Genomic DNA, 27,899 nt, shown 5'->3' with positions numbered 1-27,899 from the left:
GAGAAAGGCCATACCCCAACTGCACCGTGAAGTTGAGAGGCAAGTGGTGTCATCTCTTGCGAAGAACGTTGGGTCAAGGGTACACCTGACCACGGATGCCTGGTCTGCCAAGCACGGGCAGGGCCGCTACATTACGTACACAGCCCATTGGGTCAACCTGGTGGTGAACGATGGCAAGCAGGGCGCAGCGGACCAAATTGTGACACCTCCACGGCTTGCAGGCAGGCCTCCTACCACCTCCTCTCCTCCTGCTACATGCTCTTCGCTGTCCTCCTCCTCCTTGGCTGAGTGGCAGTTCTCCTCTCCAACTACACAGCCCCAGCTCCGCAGGGCCTATGCTGCATGCCAGGTACGACGGTGTCACGCCATCTTAGACATGTCTTGTCTCAAAGCGGAGAGTCACACTGGAGCAGCTCTCCTGGCTGCTCTTAAGAAACAGGTGGATGAGTGGCTGACCCCGCACCATCTGGAGATAGGCAACGTGGTGTGCGACAACGGCAGCAATCTGCTTGCCGCTTTGCATATGGGGAAGCTGACACACATACCCTGCATGGCACATGTCATGAATCTAGTTCAAAGATTTGTGGCAAAGTACCCTGGCTTAGCGGATGTCCTGAAGCAGGCCAGGAAGGTCTGTGGGCATTTGAGGCGGTCTTACACAGCCATGGCACGCTTTGCTGAAATTCAGCGGAAAAACAACATGCCGGTGAGACGCCTCATTTGCGATAGCCCGACTCGCTGGAATTCGACCCTGCTCATGTTCTCCCGCCTGCTAGAACAGAAGAAAGCCGTCACCCACTACCTCTACAACAAAAGTTTGCTTTCCTAAAACAGAAAGAATTTGCGATAATTCAGGTTGGAGTGAGCTCGAGATGTCTCCCAGGCACCACTGCTGAATATATGCAAATTAACCATTGTACCCTTAGAAGCTAAACACACCTCCAGAACCGCTGGAATGCAATGATGTGTCAGCTTGTTAATATGTACAGAGCCATAATAATCCAACATGCATACAGACTGTTTCGGATTGTTTGATCCTCATCAGTGCATGGCATGGATTAATTTGGCTCTATGGAGTAGGGCTTGTAAATCCGAGAGGCACAGACTAACCAGCAAGCTCATGGTGACCCAGAACTCATTGGGGTGTGTAAGGGACTACAATGGTCCTACAACTACAGTAGAATGAAACAGTCTGGGAAGATGGGGATGTTCTTGCCCGACAACTGGACACTGATGAAAAATGCATGCAGGCTCATGCGGCCGTTTGAGGAGGTGACCAACCTGGTGAGCCGCAGTAAGGGCACCATCAGCGACTTAATTCCCTACGCTTACTTCTTGGAGCGTGCTGTGCGTAGAGTGGCGGATGAAGCTGCGAATGAGCGTGACCAGGAACCGTTACGGCAGGAACAGGCATGGGACCAATTTTCATCAGACCCAGCTGTTTCCTCAACACCTGCGGCAGCACAGAGAGGGGGAGGAGGAGGAAGAAGAGAAGTCGTGTGCAGAAGATGAGTCAGACTCAGAGGATGATGAGCAAGGTGTTTCTTTGGGGGAGGAGGAGGGGACGGTGGCAGGAGAACACCCGCAGCAGGCGTCGCCGGGGGCTTGTGCTGCTCAACCTTCCCGTGGTATTGTTCGCGGCTGGGGGGAGGAGGTTGACTTACGTGACGTCACTGAGGAAGAGCAAGAGGAGATGGAGGGTACTGGATCCGACTTTGTGCAGATGTCGTCTTTTATGCTGTCCTGCCTGTTGAGGGACCCCCGTATAAAAAACCTCAAGGGGAATGAGCTGTACTGGGTGGCCACACTACTAGACCCTCGGTACAGGCACAAAGTGGCGGACCTGTTACCAACTCACCTGAAGGTGGAAAGGATGCAGCACATGCAGAACCAGCTGTCAACTATGCTTTACAATGCCTTTAAGGGTGATGTGACAGCACAACGCCAGCAAGGTACCACTGCCACTAATCCTCCTCCCGTGTCCACGCAGTCAAAGACCGGACGCTCCAGCGATCTCATGGTGATGTCGGACATGCGGACGTTCTTTAGTCCAACGCCTCGCCGTAGCCCTTCCGGATCCACCCTCCACCAACGCCTGGAACGGCAGGTAGCCGACTACCTGGCCTTAAGTGTGGATGTAGACACTGCTGTGAACAGCGATGAGGAACCCTTGAACTACTGGGTGCGCAGGCTTGTCCTGTGGCCAGAGCTGTCCCAATTTGCCATCCAACTTCTCTCCTGCCCTGCTGCAAGCGTCCTGTCAGAAAGGACCTTCAGCGCAGCTGGAGGCATTGTCACTGAGAAGAGAAGTCGCCTAAGTCACAAAAGTGTTAAGTACCTCACCTTTATCAAAATGAATGAGGCATGGATCCCGGAGGGCTGCTGCCCGCCCCAAGACTAAGTCAGTCCCCGCACACACAGCATCTCTGCCTGCACGCCGTGTGACTGGCTGCCTCCCAGTCCCTCCACACAGCATGTCTGCCTGCAGGCTGCTTGACTACCTTCTCCGCCACCACCAACAGGGTCCGGGACTCCAGGCGGATTGCTGAATTTTTTAGGCCGCTGCTAGCAGCGGCCGCTGTAATAATTTTTCTGGTGCGTGTACATGACTGCCTAATTTTTCTGGCTGCACTGTGGGCAGCTGCAACAACAAAAGAAAAGGCATGTACATGCGCCCATTCCCCTTCGTGATCATTACCTTGCCGTGGTGAAGGGGCTTGCGTATCACAATGAAGCAATGACCGGCACCTAGATGAGTGTCTCGGGGGGCACACAAAAGATAATAAGGTCGTTGCTTCATTGTGGTCAGACCAAATTTGATCAGCTGGACAGTCACTGTTCTGTCATTCAGCTACGTCAGCCAGGCGACCATATGGGCTGTAAAGCCACCAAAACCTGCACTCTCGACATGGTGCGCACCAGTCCAGCACGGCCGTCACTACACAAACAGCTGTTTGCGGTGCGTTACACAGTGAGTTTGGTGTGTCAGTGTGAAGCAGTACCTTAATTACAGTACCTGATTGATGTATACACATGCAAGATGTTTTAAAGCACTTTAGGCCTGTCATTTAGCATTCAATGTGATTTCTGCCCTTAAAACGCTGCTTTGCGTCAAATCCAGATTTTTCCCCGGGACTTTGGGCATGTATCCCACTCCGCTATGCTCCCCTCCAGGTGTTAGACCCCTTGAAACATCTTTTCCATCACTTTTGTGGCCAGCATAATTTTTTTTTTCAAAGTTCGCATCCCCATTGAAGTCTATTGCGGTTCGCGAACTTTAACGCGAACCGAACGTTCCGCGGAAGTTCGCGAACCCGGTTCGCGAACCTAAAATCAGAGGTTCGGCCCAACTCTATTTCTTAGCTGTACTACACATACAATTCATTATATCCTAAGTTTATATTCACTTCAGGTTTGCTCTAAGTGTGTATGACTGTCCTTCAACTTTGCTGGCCTCCTTTATTGTAATCCTGTGACACTAATTACTTTCACCTGACAGGTATTCTTTGTGCAGTGGCATCTTGCATGTCCTCCTTTCCCCCTCACCTTCTCCGTAGAGCATAATAATGACTACAAAGTTCCTTGAAGTACCCCTAAAGCTCATCCCTGAGAGCTTTCTTTCACTGTTCATGTGCAGTTCGGAACTTGCATATGTGCAGCGCAAAATCGCTTATTGACTATTTATCACTACTTCATTATAAATTTAGTTTCAGGAAGTATTCAATCATTTGCGGAATCAGGCCACCATTGACCTGTGTATAGCTAGCTTACAGCAAACCTTTGTCACTGTCCAAATGTTTATAGAGTGAGAATCAAGCCTGAGTCATAAACTATACCTGCCCTTTCCTTCCTCACTAAGCTGCTCCCTTTGGCCAACTGTCACTAGCTTTAGTCATGCGATACTGGGGACTTGCAAAGGTGACAGTTCGCTAATGGCAGTAGGTTAATGAGGAAGGCACAGTCAGTCCTCAGTCTCATACCACAAACTAATCCCTTAGGGCTCTTTCACATCTGAGATGGCGGTGAAAGGTCAAAGCATACGTTTTAATGTATGTGTTTTCGTGCGTTTTCATGCGTTTTTGTGTGTTGTGTTTCTTTTTACGCAATGAGTATGCATTTTTAATGCATTTTCAATCCGTTACAACACATAGGAAAACGCAGGTGATGTTATCATTTTTTGATTTTCAACTGTAACTGTGTGCGTTGAAACATTTTAAAAATGTATTCTCTTCTTCAAGCTTGTGTTTTACATTGATTAACATTGTAACGCATAACAAAAGCGCCAGACGATTAAAAGCTCCTGGGTGCGCTGAAACGCAATGCACAAAAACGTAGCGTTAGATGTGAAAGGGAAAATGAAAGTCTACAGACTTTCATTTCGAACACAAGGGATCTAGTGTAGTTGATTTGGGCGCAGCCAGCGCCACCATAGATGGTAATAGGAATTACGGCTATAGTGGCGCACAGTGATTAACTTCGGCACCATCAGCAGACGGAGCTGAAGTTACTTTTAAAACACTGTAATTCGGCTGCCAGCAATGGCTGGCAGCCGAATTACATCATTCCCTGCCATCCACGTCGACCTGGATAAACTATTGCATCTGTGCAGTACGCTCCGGACCACATGGAGGTAATTGACAGTGGCGCTCGCTCAGATGCTGTAGAGGACGACCTGGAGGGGAACAGGGGTCAGTGGAGCTGCGACGAGGGACATAGCGGCTGCCAGCCCCGGGTAAGCATACTGAGGGTAGCATAATTTAACTCCTTTAAAGTGGTCTGAAACTCAGCATTTCTTCTTTGCTCTAAAAGATTCCTTACGGCTTTAAACCTACTATCACAAAAATTGTAACAGAACAGCATTCAAACTGTTAAACATAGCACTTTGTTCTGCAGTGGAAAGCTCCTTCAGCTTATAATCCGCATCCAGCGATAGCATTATCTTTTGTTTACATTCCTCTGTTGTTACATTCTTAGCTATGCTGAGTGAAAAGGAGCTGTCTCTGCTTCTAGCATACACACTGTTGAGAAGAGCTCATCATTAGACACACTGCTGTTTCATATAAAAAATTGTAATCCAGCTTGCTAGCCCTTTAAATATAAACGATATTCACATGTCTAGAAGGTGAACACCACAACATTTTGTCACAGGGAAGTGTTCTGAAGTGTTTATAGTTACTGCAGTTACGTTAAACACCTGCAGTTACCTTACATGACAGTTGGTGTTGAACTTTCAGTCCCTGCAGGATTCTCTCTATCTCTGGATCATTGACATGACCTGAGTTCTGCTAACGCTACTAAATTGTAAGTACTTTATCATGCCAGCTTTAAATGTGCCTGTTTTTGAAAACTCCACTTGCGTAGCTTGAAGCCATTTGTATAATTGAGGTCTAAACAAAAAAAGCCTTGCTCTCTTTGTGCCAGAGGTGCTCCATCTTTGTATTCTGAGAGTCAGTACGCCATTTTTCAAAGATTCCAGGCATTGTAATTTTCCAATAACCCATAACCTAAAAAATGCAGATCCCAAGAGAAGCAAGATTAATGAACATTCTGCTTCAGTAAATATCCAGTTCTCAGAGCTCCAGCGTCTTACAAAACAATACTTCTTTATTTCATTATACATGATTTCTTTCTCGCCCACTTCTCCAATGCACACCATAGCTGTGAATCCACTTGACCTGAGTACATTTGCTGCTCCTGCAGCCTTCGTGGGTCTCCTTTATTGTCTGTCCATTTCAGCCCACTCATACACCCAGTGAACTGAGGGTAATTCTGATGAAAATTGAAAAATGAATCACACTTATCACAACATAACTAGGAAAGCAGTTGATAAAGCCACCCTTCACTGCCCCCCATGCCAACAAGTAATAAGGAGAATAAAACATTTACATATACCCTTATTTTCCGCCTTATAAGGCACTCCGGAATACTAGACACACCTAGTTTTAGAGGGCAAAAAACGGTAAAAAAAAAAATAAACTAAACCTGGTGCGTCCATATTTCAGGAGCGTCTTGTACATGTCCTCACCCAAATGGTGTCCTCCTATGTCCCCCATGTGTCCTCCTATGTCTCCATGTCTCCTCCTGTATCCTCTATGGCCCTGTTCACACTTGCGTTTTTGGGAAAAACGGACCGGATGTCCGGACCGTACCAGACTGGACCCGTACGGTTCCTATCTAGATCCGGTCCGTTTGCATACGTTTTCAATCAGGTATGAATACGGCTGCGATCCGGACCTGTTTTTTTAAAGAGATAACACACTATATAAATTCCTGGGGTCTGGGAGGTCAGCTGAAGCTGCACCTGTAGAATCAGGTCCTCAGCTGTGTAGGGCCTCACCTCCACGTCCGACATACTGCCAAACAGCTCCAGCACAAAGTCACTGCTGCTCCACTCCAGAAATGCTGTGCCCATGTGTCCCCATCCAAAATGGCCGCTAGAAAACGCATAGGAAGTGGGGTAGAACATCCGGTTTTTTATAGCCAGTGTGTTCTGTGCTTTCCGTTTCCCATTGGTTTCTATTGCCGGACGGTGCAGTCAGGCTCCGGTCCAGGTGCATCGGCCGGATGATCCGGACCTTAAAAATAGTGCATGTTGGAAAAGTGTCCGGATCCGGTCCGGCTCCGGTCCGTACGGAACGGACGCGTGTGTACGGTCGCATAGACTTTGCATTGCTATGCCGAACGTCCGTTCCGTTTGTACAGTATACGGTCCGGATCCGGCCCGGCGAATCCGGACAGCGAACGCTAATGTGAACCGGGCCTAAGTCTCCCCCATGTGTCCTCATGTCTCCCCATGTCTCCTCCTGTATCCCCCATGTCTCCCTTATGTGTCCTCCTGTCTCCTCCATGTGTCCTCATGTCTCCCAATGTGTCCTCCTGTATCCCCCATGTGTCCTCCTGTCAGTGCAGTTTCTAGGCTAAAATGCACCCAGGGCAAGGGTGTAAAAATTGCGCCCCCCCCCCCGAAGCAAGGTATGGGTGCCCGCAGTGTAGGTTAGCCAGGTCTAGTTGCACTCAGTATAGATTCCCCCAGAATAGGTACCCCAGTATAGGTAGCCAGCTATAGGTCCCCCCAGTATAGGTAGCCAGGCATAGGTGAGCCAGTATAGTTGCCTCCGGTATAGGTTAGCCAGGTAGGTGCCTCCAGCATAGGTAGCCAGTATAGTTGCCCACAGTATAGGTTAGATAGGCAGGCATCCCCGGTATAAGTTAGGTAGGTGTCCCCAGTACAGGTTAGCTAGGTGGGTGCCTCTAATATAGGTAGCCAGAATAGTTGCCCCCAGCATAGGTTAGATAGGTAGATGCCCCCAGTATAGGTTAGTTAGGTAGGTGCCTCCAATATAGGTAGCCAGTATAGTTGTCACCTGTATAGACTAGCTAGGTAGGTAGGTGCCCCCAATACAGGTTAGATAAGTTAATGCTCCCACTATAGGTTAGATAGGTAGCTGCCCCCCAGTATAGGTTAGATTAGGTAGGTGCCCCCCAGTATAGATTAGATTAGGTAGCTGCCCCCTCAGTATAGGTTAGATTAGGTAGCTGCCCCCCAGGTTAGATAGGTAGGTGCCCCCCAGTATAGGTTAGATAGGTAGCTGTCCCAGTATAGATTAGGTAGCTGCCCCCCAGTATAGGTTAGATTAGGTAGGTGCCCCCCCAGTATAGGTTAGATTAGGTAGGTGCCCCCCAGTATAGGTTAGATTAGGTAGGTGCCCCCCAGTATAGGTTAGATTATGTAGGTGCCCCCAGTATAGGTTAGATAGATAGCTGCCACCCAGTATAGGTTAGATAGGTAGGTACCCCCAGTATAGGTTAGATAGGTAGCTGCCACCCAGTTTAGGTTAGATAGGTAGGTGCCCCCAGTATAGGTTAGATTAGGTAGGTGCCCCCCCAGTATAGGTTAGATTAGGTAGGTGCCCCCCAGGATAGGTTAGATAGGTAGCTGCCACCCAGTTTAGGTTAGATAGGTAGGTGCCCCCCAGTATAGGTTAGATTAGGTAGGTGCCCCCCAGGATAGGTTAGATAGGTAGGTGCCCCCCAGGATAGGTTAGATAGGTAGGTGCCCCCAGTATAGGTTAGATTAGGTAGGTGCCCCCAGTATAGGTTAGATTAGGTAGGTGCCCCCCCAGGATAGGTTAGATTAGGTAGGTGCCCCCCAGGATAGGTTAGATAGGTAGCTGCCCCAGTATAGGTTAGGTAGGTGCCCCCCATGATGGAGGGGGGAGCCGCAGCCGCGGGGAGGGCAGCCCGACCTCTCCCTCCCTTCCTCTCCCCGGGCCGCCCTCCGTGCGATCCCACCTCGGAGTGCAGAGTAATGCAGCAGGGAAGCGCTATCCAAAACTACTCACCTCGCTTGCTCCAAGCGCTGCTCTCTCGCCGCCAGTCTCCTCTCTGCCTACACGCTGATACACACACACGCTGCTAAACAGGAAGCAGCATGTGTGTGTATCACGCTGATACACACACACGCTGCTAAACAGGAAGCAGCATGTGTGTGTATCAGCGTGTAGGCAGAGAGGAGACTGGCGGCGAGAGAGCAGCGCTTGGAGCCAGCGAGGTGAGTAGTTTTGCATAGCGCTTCCCTGCTGCATTACTCTGCACTCCGAGGGGGGATCGCACGGAGGGCGGCCCGGGGAGAGGAAGGGAGGGAGAGGTCGGGCTGCCCTCCCCGCGGCTGCAGCTCCCCCTCCATCACAGCGCCCCCCTTCCTGCAGCGCCCCGGGCGGCGGGACGCCCCGCACGGCCGTAGAAACGGCCATGCCTCCTGTATTCCCCATTTGTCCTCATGTCTACCCCATGTGTCCTCATGTCTCCCCCATGTCTCTTCCTGTATCCCCATGTGTCCTCATGGCTCCCCCATGTGTCATCATGTGTCTCCTATGTGTCCTCCTGTCTCCCATGTGTCCTCATGTCTCCCCCAAGTGTCCTTCTGTCTCCCCATGTCTCCTCCAGCCTCCTCCTGTCTCTCCCATGTCTTTCCCACGTGTCCTCCTGTCTCCCCCATGTCTCCTCCATGTGTCCTTATGTCTCCCCATGTGTCTTCCTGTCTCCCCATGTGTACTCCAGTCTCCCGCATGTCTCCTCTGGCCTCCTCCTGTCTCCCCCATGTCTACTCCTGTCTCCCCATGTGTCCTCCTATCTCCCCATGTGTCCTCCGGCTTCCTCCTGTCTCCCCCATGTCTCCTCCTGTCTCCCCATGTGTCCTTCTATCTCCCCCATGTGTCCTCCGGTCTCCCCCATGTGTCCTCCGGTCTCCCCATGTGTCCTCATATCTCCCCATGTGTCTTCCTGTCTCCCCATGTGTCCTCCAGTCTCCCCCATGTTTCCTCCAGTCTCCCCCATGTGTCCTCCTGTCTCTTCCATGTCTCCTCCTGTCTCCCCATGTGTCCTCCAGTCTCCCCCATGTCTCCTCCTGTCTCCCCCATGTCTCCTCCTGTCTCCCCATGTGTCCTCCTGTCTCCCCTTTGTGTCATCATGGCGGCCGGCATGACAGGTCTGCGCATGCGCGGGCTTTCCGCGCATGCGCAGACCTGTCACGCTGGCCGCCGTGATGACGCGAGGTGGCCAGCGTGATGACGCATTGCGTCAATAACCAGGAAGAGCTGTCCGACAGCCCGGGTGTCGCCGGGTGACGCGGATAACGGGGGGGGGGGGGGGGGGGGCGGAGTCTGAACGAGAAGAGCCAGGAGGATGCCGCGGGACCTCGCCACCTATGGTGAGCTGGAAGAAGCCCCAGGCAAGTGTATTCTTTTCATTTCGGCACTCCTCGGAGTCCCTTTAAGAGTTCTTATATAGTGACAGGCACTCTATGTAAACTGGTTCGGGTGGACTACCAACTCTTATCACTTTACTCTCTACTTTACTTTAAGATTGCGCTTACTCTTTCTTAAATATCACCATGTACAGGGGGGCGTGGCCTGGCACCGTGGTGGATGGCAGCCTAGCTCCTTAGCTCGTGTCTCACCCGTGGCTTTTAGGGCCTCTATCTCCGCTTCTGGCCGCCTGATTACCTGAAGAGGCCCCTCTCCTGGCTCCCAGTACCTCTAGCATCCAGCCCATCCAGTTTGGAGGAGATCCGCTGACCTCCGCGGACTACCGCGCCAGAGGCCTCCCGATTGCGGCAGCAGCTTCAAATTTAGCCCCCGGCTTCATTGGGGCGACTAGGCCGCAATTTTTTTTTTTTTGCTGCTGGAGCTTCTGTGGGGAGATCTTGGACTGCTGGCACCCACCCTGACCCTCTCCTGACGCTGCTAGCCTCTGCAGGAGTCTTTTCTTTAGGCTCCATCTACATCTTTGGTGGGGGTAAGTGACTGTGGTGTGAGGGTCTGGAACACTATCCCCCATTCTATCATCTCAGAGGCTCCTGTCCTTCCTCCTGCCTGCCTCCATACATATAAATATACACTTTTTTTTTTTCTCCACTTCTCCTTCTGCTATCACCTGCTATCTACAAGCTGCACCCTTAAAGGGACATACCCACTCATCACTCCAATATCATGTCGGAAGTCACCCCAGAGAGTTCGGCCCCACAAAACTTACTTACTTTGGAAGCCTTGGATGATAGGCTGAATGTGCTGTTTAGTAAATTTACGCTCTCTCTGACTGCGGAACTATCTAAGTTATCTTCTGAATTGAGAGGTGAAATAACGTCTCTCGGTGACCGTACCAGTCACCTAGAGACTAAAATGGATCAGTTAGTGGACTATGCTAATGCTTTGGAGGAAGAAAATGCAGTTTTGAAAACCGATGTTGCGCTACTGAAAATGCAGCAGGAGGACCAAGAGAATAGGGACAGACGTCAAAACCTGCGATTTAAAGGTATCCCTGAAACTATTTTGGATGCAGATCTCCCTAAGTATCTTCTGGAATTTTTTAAGCAATTGGTGCCATCTATCCCAGATGCAGATTGGAGGTTGGACAGAGCCCATAGATCTCTTGCACCTAAGCCTCAGCAAGGAGTTAAACCTAGAGATGTTGTGGTACGTTTTCACTACTATGACAGCAAGGAATCACTGGCGAAGGCGGCAAGGAATTTTCCACATCTGGACTTTAAAGGGGCCCAAATTCAGGTATTCAATGACATAGCTGTCTCCACCCTTGAGAAGCGTCGTTCTCTACAGCCGGTGACGTCTATTCTGCAAGCACATAAAATTCCATATCGATGGGGCTTCCCGTTCAAATTGCAGGTTCGCAAAGATGGTGTGCAGCATTTTATGAGAGACATTTCAGAAGCTGACAAGTTCTTGGATAAGTTGGGTCTCCCCTCCCTCCCGAAGGATTACAAATCGCCGATGTCTCAGAAACATGCCAGATCTCCTCAGAAAGACTGGTCGGCTCTTCCCCCAAAAATGGCTAGAGTGTCCAGGCGCTCCTCTCCTCGCCATCTTGCTATGGACACTTGAAGTAATGTTTTCATCTACGCAGTTTTTGTGATTACTGGAGCCCATCCTACGCACTGTTTGCCATGGGCGGGAGTTGGGCACCTCCACCCATTGCCAGTCACGCCTCCACCTATGGGTTGTTGGCTTCGCCACCCCTTGCCCTGGTTTAGACTACAATCAGAGTGTTTTTTTTTGTTTTTCATACTGTCATGGCTATCTCAGGTCATGCAAAGTTCTTATTTTCCTATCCAAATTTCTATGTTCTATCTGTTGAGTAATTACTGTTCTTATTTTTATGTTTCTTTGACTGACCAAACGTTTAAAATTCTAATGCTATGTTGTACCATCTCATTCCGCCAATGCTATTCATGCACACCTGGTTTTTCTGCTGACATTTCTGAATGTGATCACCTATTACATACACCATGGTGAAACTTGTATCATATAATGTGAAAGGGCTGAACTCTAACAAGAAGCGGGTTTTAGCTCTTAAGCAATTCCGTGAGTCAGAGGCAGATATAATCCTTGTTCAGGAGACTCACTTTAAGCGAGGTGGCTCCTTCACCTTTGCCAGTAAACATTTCCCTGTCCACTATACAGCGAGCTGCCCCACAGGTAAGGGAGGAGTAGCCATATTGTTTAAACGGGACATGAATATTGAAGTGTTATCCACTAAATTAGATCCTAAAGGTCGCTATATTATCTTAAAATGTAAAATGGGAGACTTAACCTTTGTGCTTATTAATCTCTATGCTCCTAATGAGCGAAAGGTGGCCTTTATTTCAAAGGTACTAGCTTTCTGGCAGGACATGGACTGTGCTGCTGTCATTGTTGGTGGAGACTTTAATGTTATTCATTCCCCAGGCCTTGATTGGCTATCACCCAATAAATTAGCACCTTCAGCAGCCACTATTAATCTAGCCAAGTCGTTCCGCAAACTGATTAGGTCATACCATCTCCTAGACGCAGTCAGGATTGCACTGTCAAACCAAAAGAGATTCACTTTCTACTCGCCGGTACATCAAACCCATACTAGAATAGACCATTTTTTGGTCTCTGCTCCTATTCTTAGATGTATGATTACGGCAGAAATCCATGACATTACGTGGTCCGATCATGCCCCTATTTCGCTTCAAATTACCACTTCGTTACTCAAGAAGAAAACATTTCATTGGCGACTTAAAGGGAAGGTCCAAGCAAAAAAAAAAAATGAGTTTCACTTACCTGTGGCTTCTACCAGCCCCATGCAGCCATCCTGTGCCCTCGTAGTCAATCACTGCTGCTCCAGTCCCCCGCTGGCAGCTTTCTGACCTCGGAGGTCAGGGCCACATTGCATACATTTTTACGCATTCCAGCTAGTGCAGGAAAAAAAATGTACGCATTGCACCACTAACGCGTAAAAATGTATGTGTTAATGTTCCTGCACTAGCTGGAATGCGTAAAAATGTACGCAATTCGGCCCTGACCTCTGAGGTCAGAAAGCTGCCAGCGGGGGACTGGAGCAGCAGTGAGTGACTACGAGGGCACAGGATGGCTGCATGGGGCTGGTAGAAGCCACAGGTAAGTGAAACTCATTTTTTTTTTTTGCTTGGACCTTCCCTTTAATGAATCTCTTCTGCTCAATGAAGACACTAAATTGGAGCTGCAATCCTCACTGCGGGAATTCTTTGAGTTAAACGAGGGTTCGGTGGATAAGCTATCCATCCTGTGGGAGGCTCATAAGGCATACATTAGAGGTCAGTGCATCGCTCTGGGATCTAATAAGAAAAAACAAAGGCTTTTGCGGAGCGCGGCACTGACCTCGGGTATACGCAGAGTGGAATTGGAATATGCCCAAACCCCTTCGTTACACTTGCTGAAGCGGCTATTGGAAATGAGAAATGAATTGAAAGACATACAGCTAGCTCAGGCAAATAAATCCCTATTATGGTCCAGACAATATTATTATGAAAAAGCGAATAAACCTCTTACTCCTATGGCCAAAATGCTGAGAGGGCATACTTCTGCATCTATACCGGATAAAATTGTAACACCTGGTGGTAAAACTCTCTATGATCCCCAGCATATTGCTGACGAGTTTAGTAAATTTTATAAGGATCTTTACTCCTGTCTAGACAGGGGTAGACATCCTGCATTTGATGCCAATAAACTGGATCAGTTTCTATCTCGTTGCAGACTGCCTAAGCTTCAGAAGGGAGATCAAGATCTTCTGAACGCTCCTATAACCTTGGCGGAGTTGTTAGAGGCCATTAAAGCAATACCTCTACATACGGCACCAGGCCCAGACGGGCTTCCTAATGTTTACTATAAGACCTTCCAAGACATCCTGGCACCGTATATGGTCAGACTTTTTAACAACCTGATGAACGGTTTAGATTGTCCGCAGTATTTTGGTCACTCCTTCATCAGTGTTATTCTGAAATCAGGTAAAGACGAGACGGCTTGCGGTAGTTATCGTCCCATAGCTCTCCTTAATACCGATTACAAGGTGTTTACCAAAATTCTGGCGACTAGGCTCGCTAGTATCCTTCCAGATTTGATCGATAAAGATCAAGTAGGTTTTACATACTTTCGACAAGCGGGGGATAATACTAGGCGAACAATTTCTCTCATTGATTCTGTGAACCATACTAAGACACCAGCCTTGCTGCTTAGTTTAGATGCAGAAAAGGCCTTTGACAGGCTGAGTTGGCCTTACATGTTCTCCCTTCTGAAGCATTTGGGTTTTTCGGGTTCTTTTGCAACAGCTCTCTCCCTTTTATACTCAGCCCCTACGGCCCAAATCAAACTGCCCTCGGTCGCCTCTGATCCCTTTCAAATAAAAAACGGGACTAGACAGGGCTGTCCTTTATCGCCCCTTCTATTTGTCCTATGCATTGAGCCACTGGCCTCAGCTATTCGGGAATCTCCAGACGTCATGGGAATTTGTGTGGGTTCTAAACAATTTAAATTATCGTTATTTGCAGACGACATCTTACTTACTCTGACTAACCCCCTGACTACTCTTCCCTGTCTCCATAGGATTCTAGTCGAATTTGGTGCCCTCTCTGGATACAAAGTTAATTCCTCTAAGACAGAGGCACTCCCGATTAATATTTCTCTAGAAATGGCCTCCATTATAAAAGCTTCCTTTCCATATCGCTGGTGCCCATCTTCAATTAAATATTTGGGTATACATCTCACCTCTACCTACGACAGCCTCTATTCGGTTAATTATATCCCGTTGTTAGCAGAAGTGAGGCGCTTATTGAAAACCTGGTCCCCCCTCAAATTATCCCTACTCGGTAGAATTTGTAGCATATCCATGTCTATACTACCGAAACTACTATATCTTTTCGAAACTCTACCGGTAAAAGTGCCTTTTTTCGACCTTAACGGCCCTGCAAAAAGATATCCTCCATTATATTTGGTTAAACAAATCCTCTAGGATCCCACGCTCGGTTATGCTGACCAGGAGAGAACACGGAGGTCTGGGCGTTCCTGATATCACAAAATACTATTTAGCTGCCCACTTGAGACATGTGATTTCTTGGACCCAATTGCACGCATTTTCTAAATGGATGCAAATTGAAAAACTTTGGTTAGCCCCTGTTCATCCGTGTTCCCTCCTTTGGTCATCAAGACTCCCTGACACGGTCAACCCTCTCCTCCGTACCATGCATTTTACCAAGAATATTTGGCATTACTGCTCATCAAAGTTTCCCCTTACTACTAACCCCTCGTCCTTAGTTAATGTAATTTTTAATCCATTGATCCCTAATAGCTCATCATCTTTAGTAGTTAAGGGTTGGTCAGATGGCAATATCTTTCAACTTAGGCATCTTCTAGATCCCATTTCAAAAACATTTGTTTCTGCAGACCAGCTCTCCCAACGGGTCAATTTAACTCCTGCCCTACGCTTCAATTTTCATCAAATCAAACATTATGCTAAATCCTTAGGAAATTCAGACTTTACCTCCTTACCTACCCCGTTTGAAAGTCTATGCAATAATGGCCCGACGCAGACACACTTAATTTCCTCTATTTATAAAATTCTCTGTGCTTTTCCAGCAGACACTTTACCTTCCCACAGGTACATGGAATATTGGTCCCGGGCCCTCTCTATGGATATCACAGCTCCAATGTGGTCCAAGATCTGGCAGTCTATCGCTAAATCCACGCAATGCTCAATCCACAAAGAAAACCATTATAAAATTCTTTTGCTCTGGTACAGGACTCCAGAGAAATTACACCGTTGGTTCCCAAATACCTCACCAACTTGTTGGAGGTGTAAGGACAAGGTGGGTTCGCTGATGCATATCTTCTGGGACTGTCCTCTAATTAAACCTTTTTGGGAGACTGTTTCATTACTCATTTCAGAAGTTTTTGAAACCCATATAGACCTGCATCCGCTTAACGCACTTCTAGGCCTTCCTGTTAAGAATCTCCCTCGTAAACGGTGGAAGCTTATGTTACATATATTATCTGCAGCAAAGAGGTTAATTGCCCGATTTTGGAAATCCACAACGATTCCTAGTAAAACAATATTAATAGATAAGATTAATGATGTTAGGAGATTGGAAGATCTAACGGCCAGAAGCCATGATAATATCGAGGCACATGGCGAGCTGTGGGGTCCATGGGAGGACTGGGATATGACATTGTGGCTCCAATCACGTAATCGTAAGCCCCCATAATTTTTTTGTTGTTTATGGAATACCTTTTGATTAGCTTGGATGGTTTGGGATGTGTTCACTATGATATTTTGATATCTGTTGGTTTGTGTTGGTGATTTAACTATTTGGTCGGTTATAAGTCTGTGTTGTTTGTTTTTGTATGTTTTTTCCTAATATGGAAGTCCTGCCATATTATACATCTTATTTTATGTTCGTCATTATACATGGATTAGCGAGCCTATTGGATCTACAGGGTGAACTATGCCACTATGGCTTGAGAACCTTTCCCCTGTATAACTTGCGTTCATTGTGAAGATAACTGTATTCATCCTGCTTGCTATTCTAATAGTACCTATGTTTTATATAATTTGCTACTGTATTTGTCTTTTCTTATTTCAATAAAAAATTGATTGATAAATATCACCATGTACAATTAAAATTCAGTATCGGAGCTTGTACCCACACATGTTCTTTGGATCCAGTCCAATCCCTCCTTCAATATGTAGCTCAAAACAAGCCAGAAAACAAAAGAAGCATAGCGTAACACTGTCTCAACAGTTTATATCACACCACCGTGCACCAATATGTCCCCCGAAAATAAGCCAATGGAGTATGTTGACAAACATCATCACCGGAAGACACCCAGGTATCACAGCCTCTCACCTTTTTGTGTTGCTGCCCGAATCACTGACAGCCCACAAGCATGTTACAGCTGTGTTCACCACCACATAAAAACAACACTCCTCCTCCACATATTCACCCTCTGCTCTGCTGTCCAGATTATAAAAGAAGCACTCAATGTCTCCGGTGCTGCACAAGAAGTGTATTGTGGGCTCTGCTAGCAACATTTGCATACTCTGGGTAAAGGAGTTATGACATTTTCAGAAGCATCAATAAAATTACCATGCACTGCCCCTACACCAGCTTTGCTGAAATTTAGTGAAATTTAGATCCTCTATGAGTTGTTGTTTTTTTTCTTTGGGGGGGGGGGGGGGGGGGGGAGGTAAAAGCAGGATCTTGAATTGGGCTGTACCATTATGTAGTTGATACTGTGAAACTACGGTATAGCAAAACACATCTACTTTGCATAGGCTATGAAAGGATTAGTACCTTTGTTTAATTTGCATTGCTGTTCAAAACCCATTAGGGAGGTTGTCCCTCGTGTCCTGAGGAGTTACCGGGGATGGATGTAACAGTAAACAGAGCCTGTTAGACAACAATGAAAACACAATAAAGATTGTGATTACATATCCTCTTTAACAACTGTTTACCTCAACACTATGAAATGTTGACAATTGTACAGTATAATTCTCAGTATATATGCAAATAGCTAAACCATAAAATTACCAGACATATAAAATATCTTAACATGACTGGCTAAGATTGATGGGACATCAGATGTATTGATTGGTGTGTCTTGAAAGAATGTTGAATTATTTTTAAAATGTCAAAAGTTGGTAAAATTTAATGCAAAAGGGCATCATAGGCTATAAAGCGTGTGCAACTTTCACAGCAGATGGACCAAACACTAGGAATAAAATGTTTAGTCTTTAGAGCACACAGTATGTGACCCTGACTCTAGGCATACATTTTACAAATGTTTCTAATCAATCCTGATATAACAAAGAACAGAAATATTTTTTACTGTTTATTCAATTTTGTAGTCTGAAAGTAAATCTGAAGTGAACAAAAAGATAATAGATATTTACCTATGAAGCGGGAAGACTCTGGAGAGCATAGAGCCTTCCTAGTCCTCTTTCCATCCCCTTGATTCAGTACTGTCCCCCGGTGAAGTTCAGCGGCCGAATAGCACTTTGCCCCTCCTCAGGCAGCCTTCGGATGTATTCTTACCCTTGAGTGCTTCTAAAGGTGGTACATCCTTACTATGCGAGCCCAAGCTTCCATGTGTACATTATGAAAGTGCCAGAGGAGGGACGAAGAGGTATTCGACCAAGCCAGTCAAAGAACTTCACTGCAGTATGGTGCTGAAACGGGACAAAGAGAAGATCAGGAAGGCTCTATTCTATCCAGAGCCTTCCCTTTCCATAGGTAGGTGTCTATTTTTTCTTTTTCACTTCAGATTTACTTGAAGTTGTCTATATATTACTTGATTTGCAGCATCAATATGATTGAATTTGCCAGAGACAGAGATCAACGTGGCAGCCTAATTGTAATTTAGATTGATTTCTGTCCATAATCGCTTGAAATTATAGATTGGACAGGACGGAAAGAAGTTGCTTGAAAGTGTCAGTCAGGTGAGTGGCGGTGTTCAATTCTGGGAAAACCAACGGATCCCAATTCTCCTCATGTTAAGTGGGTTTCCCTGGGCTGTGCAGAGTGTTGCAGTGGAGCTCACACTCACCTGTGGTTTCTCTTCATTACCTCTGGGGCACCTTTACCCCATGACCTGATAGCATGAAGTGGTCACGTATGTTTGACCACCTCTTATCGTGGCACTCTATGGTGCGTTTCGTTCTTCCAATTCCTCCTTCTTCATAGCGTAAGTTCCAGCTGTGAACGAGGAAGTTTCAGGAGGACGGAGCACATCATGGAGGGCCGCAGCAAGAGTTTGTCGTACAGCTAAATTAACCTTCTCTCTGCTGCTGCCCCCACTTTTTACATGAGTGGGTACAGTTTTGCTGCTCACAAAATTTTGCTCGCTTATCTCGATGAGTTAACTAAATCAAGGTAAAGTTGCCGTGCGCAGACAACATTTTTACAAAATCAGTTTAATTAAAGTGTATAGCGCAACTTGAGTTTTGCAGCCTAGTGGGGTTAGGCAAATAGTATAATAGATATTACAGAACAACACAGGCATTGTATACATCCGTGGTTCTAAAACTACGGCCCGCGGGCCAAATGCGGCCCCCTGAGGCTTCTTCACTGGCCCCAAACACAAAATGTATAACTTATAAATGTGGCCCACGGCACCTTTAAATATCTGCGGCCTGCATATAGAATAGCAGTGCTGGCACCACCCATCCACACACTGTAGAGGCCATCGAGCAGTCCTTTGCTGGTTTCCAATCAAATTCTGTATCAGGTGACACTGCTGTCCAACTGGACGGCAGGTTGTCACTTGGGTATGCTTCACTGTCTGTGGCAAAGATGTTCTTCGGGTGCTGCATGACTGAATGGCAGCTGCTGGGTGCTCTCCTCCGGGCATGATTGGGGGAGAAATCAATACCTAGATGTAATGTTTTGTGTAATTTAATGTTTTTTCAACATCATTTTATGTAAGTTTCGGCCCCCCAGCAGTCTGAAGTATGTTGACCCGGCCTTGACCGAAAAAGTTTGGGGATCCTTGGTATACATAATGCAATGCATAATGCAAGTTACTTTAGTTGTGTAAACCCCAGTAAAATTGTTGTGTGCTATCACAGCAATTTTGCCATAGTTTATTGAATCAACCCCAATGTCTGCTGAGATCTGATTCTCATATAGATTTAACACTGTAACAATGTAACAAGGGGGTGTACAACTGAAATTAGGTAGATCTGTGTGATGAATAGCGGAAAAGCTGCCGCGTGTTCTGACAGTAAGGCGGCTGATTCCGCGTCTGATGCGGCAGTTTGTCCGCGTCAGCATGCATCTGGGTTATCTGGAACTAATGGTGCACATGGGAAGAATGGTGTGGGGGCTGCCGCATGCTCTGATGGTAAGGCGGCGGATTCCGCGTCCAGTGTGATGGTTTCCCCGCAGCAACATGTGTCTGGGTTGTCTGGACCTAGTAGTGCACACAGATGGAGAGCTACGCGCGCGCTGCAAGACAAGCTCTTTATACCAATAGGAGGAAGATCAGCTGATCAGGGCGGTCAGCTGATTCCTGCTCAGTCAGTGATTGGTTGATGGGAGCTGGGCGGCGCTGTGGGGCGCTTTACTATATATATATATATCTCCTGCTGTTCAGTTGCTGGTTGTCTGGCGTTGCGAATGCTTATGTGTTAGCACTCAGACCTTAGTCAGATCTTTCAGTGTGGTGGAACCAGGAGGACCTGGGAATCCACACTTAGCCAGTTATTGTATATCATCTGTGTTATTCTCTAGCATAGTTCCAGGGTGTTGAGATCACGGCCCTCACACCCCAGACTAGGAATACTGTATATCATCTGTGTTATTCTCTAGCATAGTTCCAGGGTGTTGAGATCACGGCCCTCACACCCCAGACTAGGAATACTGTATATTATCTGTGTTATTCTCTAGCATAGTTCCAGGGTGTTGAGATCACGGCCCTCACACCTCAGACTAGGCCTTGTTCTGATATCTGTTATGACCTGTAGCTTTCCTGACTATTTTTCTGATCTCTGATTTGGTACCTTGCATATCTGATACTCTGTTGCCGACCCGGCCTTTCTGACCTTCTGGCTGTCACCCCCCCTCAGGGTGTCCAGCCTTCCTGCAGGGGTCCCCTACTCTACAGAGGGGACACTGCTCCTTATCAGTCAGGGACTCCCTCTCCAGGTGTCCTTGACTGCAGTAGAGTCTTCTCTACTTATTGGACCACCTGCTACCCCGGTGGTCCAAAGATTACTGTTGCACCAAAACACTCACACACTCAGGTGTCTAGAGGTTAGACATATTTGATTATTGACGATTCTGCAGATCCTCAATAATCAGGTATATCTGTATTCTTGGGGATACTGCAGATCGCCAAGAATCAGATTCTCTCTCAGGTTGCTGACACCTATCGTTACAGAACGCCAGACCAAAACAATATAGACGCACTTAGCACTCGTCTGGACACACTCACCACCTCGGTGGAAAATCTCATCAGAGTGATGGACGGTCAGCAGGCCCAGATCTCTGCCGTATCTGGGTCACTACAAGTCCTACAGACGACTGTTAATTCAGTGCGATCCCCTCCAGTCACAGACTTGAGAATGTCTGTACCTGAAAAGTTTTCTGGCCATAGATCTGACTTTCAGAATTTTAAGAATCGTGTGATGTCATATTTTGAATTGAGGCCTAATCTGTCAGGGACAGAGGCACAGAGAATTACCTTTATCAAGACCTTACTATCAGGGGATGCTCAAACCTGGGCGTATAATTTACCAACAGGGCATGAAGCACTTAGGTCAGTTGAAGAATTCTTCAAGTCCATGGCCATAATTTATGATGACCCAGACATTGCGTCTACCTCTGAGCGGAAGCTAAAAACCTTGCGTCAAGGCAAGGATCCAGTGGAGGTCTATGCGGCTGAGTTCAGGAAGTGGTCAGTGTCGGCTAGGTGGGGGGCTTTTGCACTATTAGTTTGTTTTTATCGGGGTTATCAGACGCAGTTTCTGGACTAATGTTGGGATACCCTGAACCTAAAACACTTGAGGAAGCAATCTCTCTGGCAGTACGTGTGGATCGTCGGTTACGATACCAAAAGCAAACCCGTGGTAAAGACAGGGTTAGATATGTATCTTATGCCACTTCTCCACCTGCCTCACCGCCACCTGAGCCAATGCAAATTGGTCACTCCAAATTAACTCGTTCAGAGAGGAATCGTAGGAAAACTGAGCAGCTTTGTCTATACTGTGCAGAGGAGGGTCATATAGTGCGGAATTGTCCCAAGAAGTCGGGAAATGCTGCCGCCTAGGAGTAGTCAGAGGTAATACCCTGGGCGCGCAGTCTTTACCTCTACATAATGATCGTCTGTTACTCCCTTGTTCGGTCACATGGGAGGGTCAGACTGCTTCTACGGAAGCCTTTATTGATTCTGGTTCAGCAGCTAATTTTATCGATTACGAGTTTGCAAAAAGATTGGGTATACCCATGCTTCCCTTGAATCAACCAATCTTGGTCACTGCGGTAGATGACTCTCCTATGCAGAGTAACCGCCCCTTGTCCCAGACTCCTAATGTGCATCTCAAGGTGGGGGTCTTACATGGGGAGAGTCTGCAATTTCTGGTCTTGCATATGGCAACCTCTACCGTCATCCTTGGCATGCCCTGGTTACAAATCCACTCACCTTAGATAGACTGGGTTACGGGTCAGCTAACGAGCTGGTCGTCCCACTGTGATCACCATTGTTTAGCGAAAGTAACCCTGGGTAATACCAACGTTCAGGTTGAAGGTGTACCAAGACAATACGCAGAATTTGCTGATGTCTTTTACCCAAAATCAGCAGACAAACTTCCCCCCTCATCGTGCCTTTGATTGTCCTATCAATCTGAGATCTGGTTGTATGCCGCCCAGAGGTCATCTTTATAACCTATCTGGGCTGGAGAAACTAGCTATGCAGGAATACATCAGGGAAAACTTGGCGAAAGGGTTCATACGTCCCTCTCGGTCACCAGCAGGGGCAGGGGTTTTTTTTGTGAAGAAGAAAGACGGAGGTCTCCGCCCCTGTATTGATTACAGAGGACTGAATAAGATCACTGTGAAAAATCGCTACCCTTTACCATTGATTGACGATTTATTCACACAGGTGACCGACGCCAAGATTTTTTCTAAGCTAGATCTCAGGGGTGCATACAATCTGGTTCGCATCAGAGATGGTGACGAATGGAAGACGGCCTTTAACACACCCGATGGGCATTACGAATACCTGGTGATGCCCTTCGGGTTGTGCAATGCGCCAGCCGTCTTCCAGGAGTTAATTAATGAGGTGTTCAGGGAAGTGTTGGGGAAGTTTGTTCTGGTTTACTTGGACGATATACTGATCTTTTCGTCCAACCTCGCAGAACATCGCAAGCATGTCAGATAGGTATTAGAGAGGTTACGACAGAATCAGCTGTATGCCAAACTAGAGAAATGCCTCTTCGAGGTAGAGTCGGTAGCCTTTTTAGGTTACATCATCTCCACTTCTGGTCTCTCGATGGACCCAGGGAAGGTTTCTGCTGTCCTGGACTGGCCTCAGCCCGTGGGGCTGAAGGCACTCCAGAGGTTCCTGGGGTTTGCCAATTACTACAGAAGATTTATTAAGGGGTACTCTACCATCATCTCTCCCCTCACCAGTCTCACCAAGAAAGGGGCTGATACACATCATAGGTCACCTGAGGCTCATACGGCCTTCTCGACTTCAAAGAAGCTGTTCTGTTCTGCCCCAATACTGAGGCTTGTTGATGTCGCCTTTCCCTTCATTGTGGAGGTTGATGCCTCAGAGGTGGGGGTAGGAGCGGTATTGTCACAGAGGTCAGGATTGCAGGGCAAGCAGTATCCATGCGCTTACTTTTCTCTCAGATTTTCACCTGCCGAGAAAAATTATGACATCGGCAACCGGGAGCTCCTAGCCATCAAATTAGCTTTTGAGGAATGGCGACACTGGCTGGAGGGTGCAGAACATGTTATCACGGTTTACACAGACCACAAGAATTTGGAGTATATCGAGGGGGCTAAGAGACTTAGCCCTCGCCAGGCCAGGTGGTCCCTGTTTTTTGCTAGATTTAGATTTATAATCAAGTATACTCCCGGAAGTAAGAATATCAAGGCCGATGCGCTCTCTAGGGGCTTGATTCACAAGGCGGTGCTAACCTACTTAGCACGTCTAAAGTCTTTAGACGCGCTAACCAGGGTGCTAAGTAGGTTAGCACCGGATTTCTCAATCAGATCGCACGCTAACTTTGTGCGCGTAAAGTTTTACGCGCGCTAAGTCCCATAGGCTTTAATGGGCACTTCGCGCGGTGCACCCTGCGCTCTGTGCAGTACGCGCGTAAAGTTTTACGCGCATAAAGTTTTGCGCGCGTAAAGTTTTATGCGCGAAAAGCTTGTTTAGACGTGCTAAGGGGGTTTTCACAGGCGTGCTAACAGTTAGCACCGCTTTGTGAATCAAGCCCTAGGTGTTTTGAGCCCGAGTCAGTGCAGCCTGCTGCTCCTGAGACTATCCTGCCTTCAAAGGTAGTCCTGGCAGCCACTGAGACTTGGAGAGATTGGTCAGCCACTTTGAGTCCCTATCAACAGGATGTTCCAGAGGGGAAGCCAGAGGGGGTCATGTTTGTGCCCCTGCCCTTTCGGTTACAAATTCTGCAGTTTTTTCACTCTCACAAGAATGCCGGTCATCCTGGAGCCACCAGAACTCAGGATCTACTGGCTAGATGTGCCTGGTGGCCTAGTTTAGCGTCTGATTGTAAGGAATTTGTAAGGGAGTGCACGATCTGTGCGAGGAGTAAGCCCTCTCATCAGGCCCCGTGGGCACGTTACAGTCCTTGCCAGTCCCCAATGAACCTTGGACTCATATTTCCATGGATTTTGTGGGTGAACTCCCTCGGTCTGAAGGCAAGTCGGTCATTTGTGTGGTAGTAGATCGTTTCAGTAAGACGGCGCACTTTGTCCCTCTGAAAGGACTCCCCTCGGCCCAGGAATTGGCTGATCTCTTCATCCAGCACATCTTCCAGCTGCATGGCATTCTAGAAAATGTAGTGTCAGATCGGGGAGTCCAATTTGTTTCAAAATTTTGGAGGGCCTTTTGCCATCAATTAGACATGGAACTCGCATTTTCATCAGGCTACCACCCTCAGACCAACGGCCAGACCGAGAGAGTTAACCAATCTCTGGAACAATTTCTCAGGTGCTATGTTGCTGATGCGCAAACTGATTGGGTAAAGTTTTTGCCGTTTGCAGAGTTTGTGCACAACAATCTTAAAAGCTCTTCTTCTGGGTATTCCCCTTTTCAAGTGGTGTCAGGTAGATCACCTAAGTTTGCTCCTTTGCCAGTCACATCAACTCCTTTTCCAGCTCTGGAGGACTGGCAGAGGGCCTTGAAAGAGATTTGGGGAATGGTTAAGAGGAACCTAGGGAAAGCTTTCCAAGCCCAGAAGAAGCAGGCAGATAAACATCGGTCTGTAGAGTGGAGATTCTCCCCAGGAGATCTGGTGTGGGTGTCCACTCGTCATTTGGCCTTGAAACAATTGTCGCCCAAGCTAGGCCCTAAATTTATAGGACCATTTCCAGTGGCCAAGAAGATTAATAATGTCACATATGCTGTTGATCTCCCAGCCAGCATGAAAGGTGTGAGATCGTTCCATGTGTCCCTGTTGAAACCAGCTGTACAGGTGGACTCCTCTCCCCCCCCTGTGTTGGTGGATGACCAACCAGAGTATGAGATTGAAAAGATTCTGGATTCTCGTCTGGTGCAGAATTCCGTGCAGTATCTGGTCCACTGGAAAGGATATAGCATAAAGGAGAGATCTTGGGTGCCAGATTGCCGCATGCATGCGGAGGATTTGAAGAAAGAGTTCCATGATTTACATCCTGGAAAGCCTGGTGAAAAGTGTCCGGAGTCCACTCCTCGGGGGGGGGGGGGGGGGGGAACTGTGATGAATAGTGGAAAAGCCACCGCGTGTTCTAACAGTAAGGCGGCTGATTCCGCGTCTGATGCGGCAGTTTGTCCGCGTCAGCATGCATCTGGGTTATCTGGAACTAATGGTGCACATGGGAAGAATGGTGTGGGGGCCGCCACATGTTCTGACGGTAAGGCGGCGGATTCCGCGTCCAGTGCGGCGGTTTCCCCGCAGCAACATGTGTCTGGGTTGTCTGGACCTAGTAGTGCACACAGATGGAGAGCTACGCGCGCGCTGCAAGACAAGCTCTTTATACCAATAGGAGGAAGATCAGCTGATCAGGGCGGTCAGCTGATTCCTGCTCAGTCAGTGATTGGTTGATGGGAGCTGGGCGGCGCTGTGGGGCGCTTTACTATATATATATATATCTCTCCTGCTGTTCAGTTGCTGGTTGTCTGGCGTTGCGAATGCTTATGTGTTAGCACTCAGACCTTAGTCAGATCTTTTAGTGTGGTGGAACCAGGAGGACCTGGGAATCCACACTTAGCCAGTTATTGTATATCATCTGTGTTATTCTCTAGCATAGTTCCAGGGTGTTGAGATCACGGCCCTCACACCCCAGACTAGGAATACTGTATATCATCTGTGTTATTCTCTAGCATAGTTCCAGGGTGTTGAGATCACAGCCCTCACACCCCAGACTAGGAATACTGTATATCATCTGTGTTATTCTCTAGCATAGTTCCAGGGTGTTAAGATCACGGCCCTCACACCTCAGACTAGGCCTTGTTCTGATATCTGTTATGACCTGTAGCTTTCCTGACTATTCTTCTGATCTCTGATTTGGTACCTTGCATATCTGATACTCTGTTGCCGACCCGGCCTGTCTGACCTTCTGGCTGTCACCCCCCCTCAGGGTGTCCAGCCTTCCTGCAGGGGTCCCCTGCTCTACAGAGGGGACGCTGCTCCTTATCAGTCAGGGACTCCCTCTCCAGGTGTCCTTGACTGCAGTAGAGTCTTCTCTACTTATTGGACCACCTGCTATCCCGGTGGTCCAAAGATTACTGTTGCACCAAAACACTCACACACTCAGGTGTCTAGAGGTTAGACATATTTGATTATTGACGATTCTGCAGATCCTCAATAATCAGGTATATCTGTATTCTTGGGGATACTGCAGATCGCCAAGAATCAGATTCTCTCTCTGGTTGCTGACACCTATCGTTACAATCTGACTCTCAATTTGCCACATCTAAAACTGTATCTACTGTATACCTTCATAGTTTCTTATCAGCTAAACCAGAACAAATATTCACATCATGACCCATATGCAAGTCACTTGCTCTCCTGAGTTTTCTCCTAGGAGATCATTTTTCATCTTTGGTTTAGAATAACTTTTCAGCACTTTGCAATGCAAAAAGTAAAAAAATGTAGGTGAAAAAGTACTATCAAAATTATTTAAAGCATTTTTTTGCTTTCTGGTGGTTAAGAAGGCATTTTATTGTTAAGCTTGACAATCTCAACTAGGAGAAAACTCAGGAGAAACATTTAACTGCATATGGGCCCATGTGTTCTGAGTTTACTCTAGTGGCTGCGTGCTTGCTCCAAACATGACTCCAGGGCTAGATTTACTGTACATCTCTGGAACCTATAAGCAAGGAAGACCTGGTTCATTACACCCCACTTTAATCTCCCTCCGATGTCTGTGTAATAGCCAGGCCAAGCACCTGCTACCCCTCCCAAAAAGCAAGCACTGCCATCCTATAACCTACACCCCCTTCATATTATGACAAATGCTATACTATATACTGGCCCCACTTCTCCTCATCCCATTTTAAAATGTGCTGTCTGTCCCCTCACCCCATTTTATCAAGTGCCCATAATAACCCTACCACTTCCCCCCAGTAGGTACTTTCCTTCTTTTCCTCCATCTTGGCCAACTGCAGCTCCTGGCTTCTCTTCTCTTCTCCATTAAGCATTGCTTGTCCACCTCCATCTCATATAATAAATGTTGCTTCTGCTCCTGTATTTGATGAAGATATGTGCAGGAAGCACTCTAGAGTTAATCAAATTACCTTCTCCAACCGCTGGGTCTTCTCCACTTTATTTCCTGATCTCACCCACTCTGCTCCAGCCAATCATACATAGCCTAGTCCTGCTGATCGTCATGGGAGGGACTCACATATCAACTGGAGCCTAATAAGTGGATCAGTAAAAGCAGAGAAGAAAAAAACCAGACAACAGAGGTAATTAATTAACATATATTGGCTTCAGAAAGAAATTAACAACTATTATCCAGATTTATGTAATATTCTGTGCATTACACATCCAGTTTTGTATCGTGACTGATAAAAAAGCATAGAGGTATAAACAAATAGTATCAGCATCATTAAGCAATAAACACTATCAACCTTAAACCAGAGTTTTTAAAAAAAGGAAGCAAAGAAGAGGAAAACTTTAAATTATAGTGTGCCTTTTTGCATTGTAATATTGATATTACAGCATGCCTAACCAGGCTTTCTTTTTTGTATCCTTTAGAGTATTAGGGATTGAAAGGGAGAATAGTTGTGAGGAAATTTGTTCAAGTCAGATTTACAAAGATTTTTTAATACACTACCCCATTTTCATGAAGTTTCATAAAATTATAGGCAAATCCTTTAGAT

The 27,899-nt window shown here is 47.1% G+C and overlaps 1 long non-coding RNA gene across 1 annotated transcript; it reads right to left on the bottom strand.

Moving 5' to 3' along the window:
- Nucleotides 1–5,697: 5,697 nt before the first annotated feature.
- Nucleotides 5,698–27,433, bottom strand: LOC137552237 (uncharacterized). The gene is made up of 3 exons (XR_011027116.1): nt 27,312–27,433; nt 17,141–17,236; nt 5,698–5,769 (listed from the first exon to the last, which is right to left on the bottom strand). It is a non-coding gene; the product is annotated as an uncharacterized lncRNA (long non-coding RNA).
- Between the last annotated feature and the right edge of the window lie 466 nt (nt 27,434–27,899).

Source organism: Hyperolius riggenbachi, chromosome 1 (assembly GCF_040937935.1).
Source record: "Hyperolius riggenbachi isolate aHypRig1 chromosome 1, aHypRig1.pri, whole genome shotgun sequence".
NCBI lineage: Eukaryota > Metazoa > Chordata > Amphibia > Anura > Hyperoliidae > Hyperolius > Hyperolius riggenbachi.
This window is presented reverse-complemented; position numbering and strand designations above follow the sequence as displayed.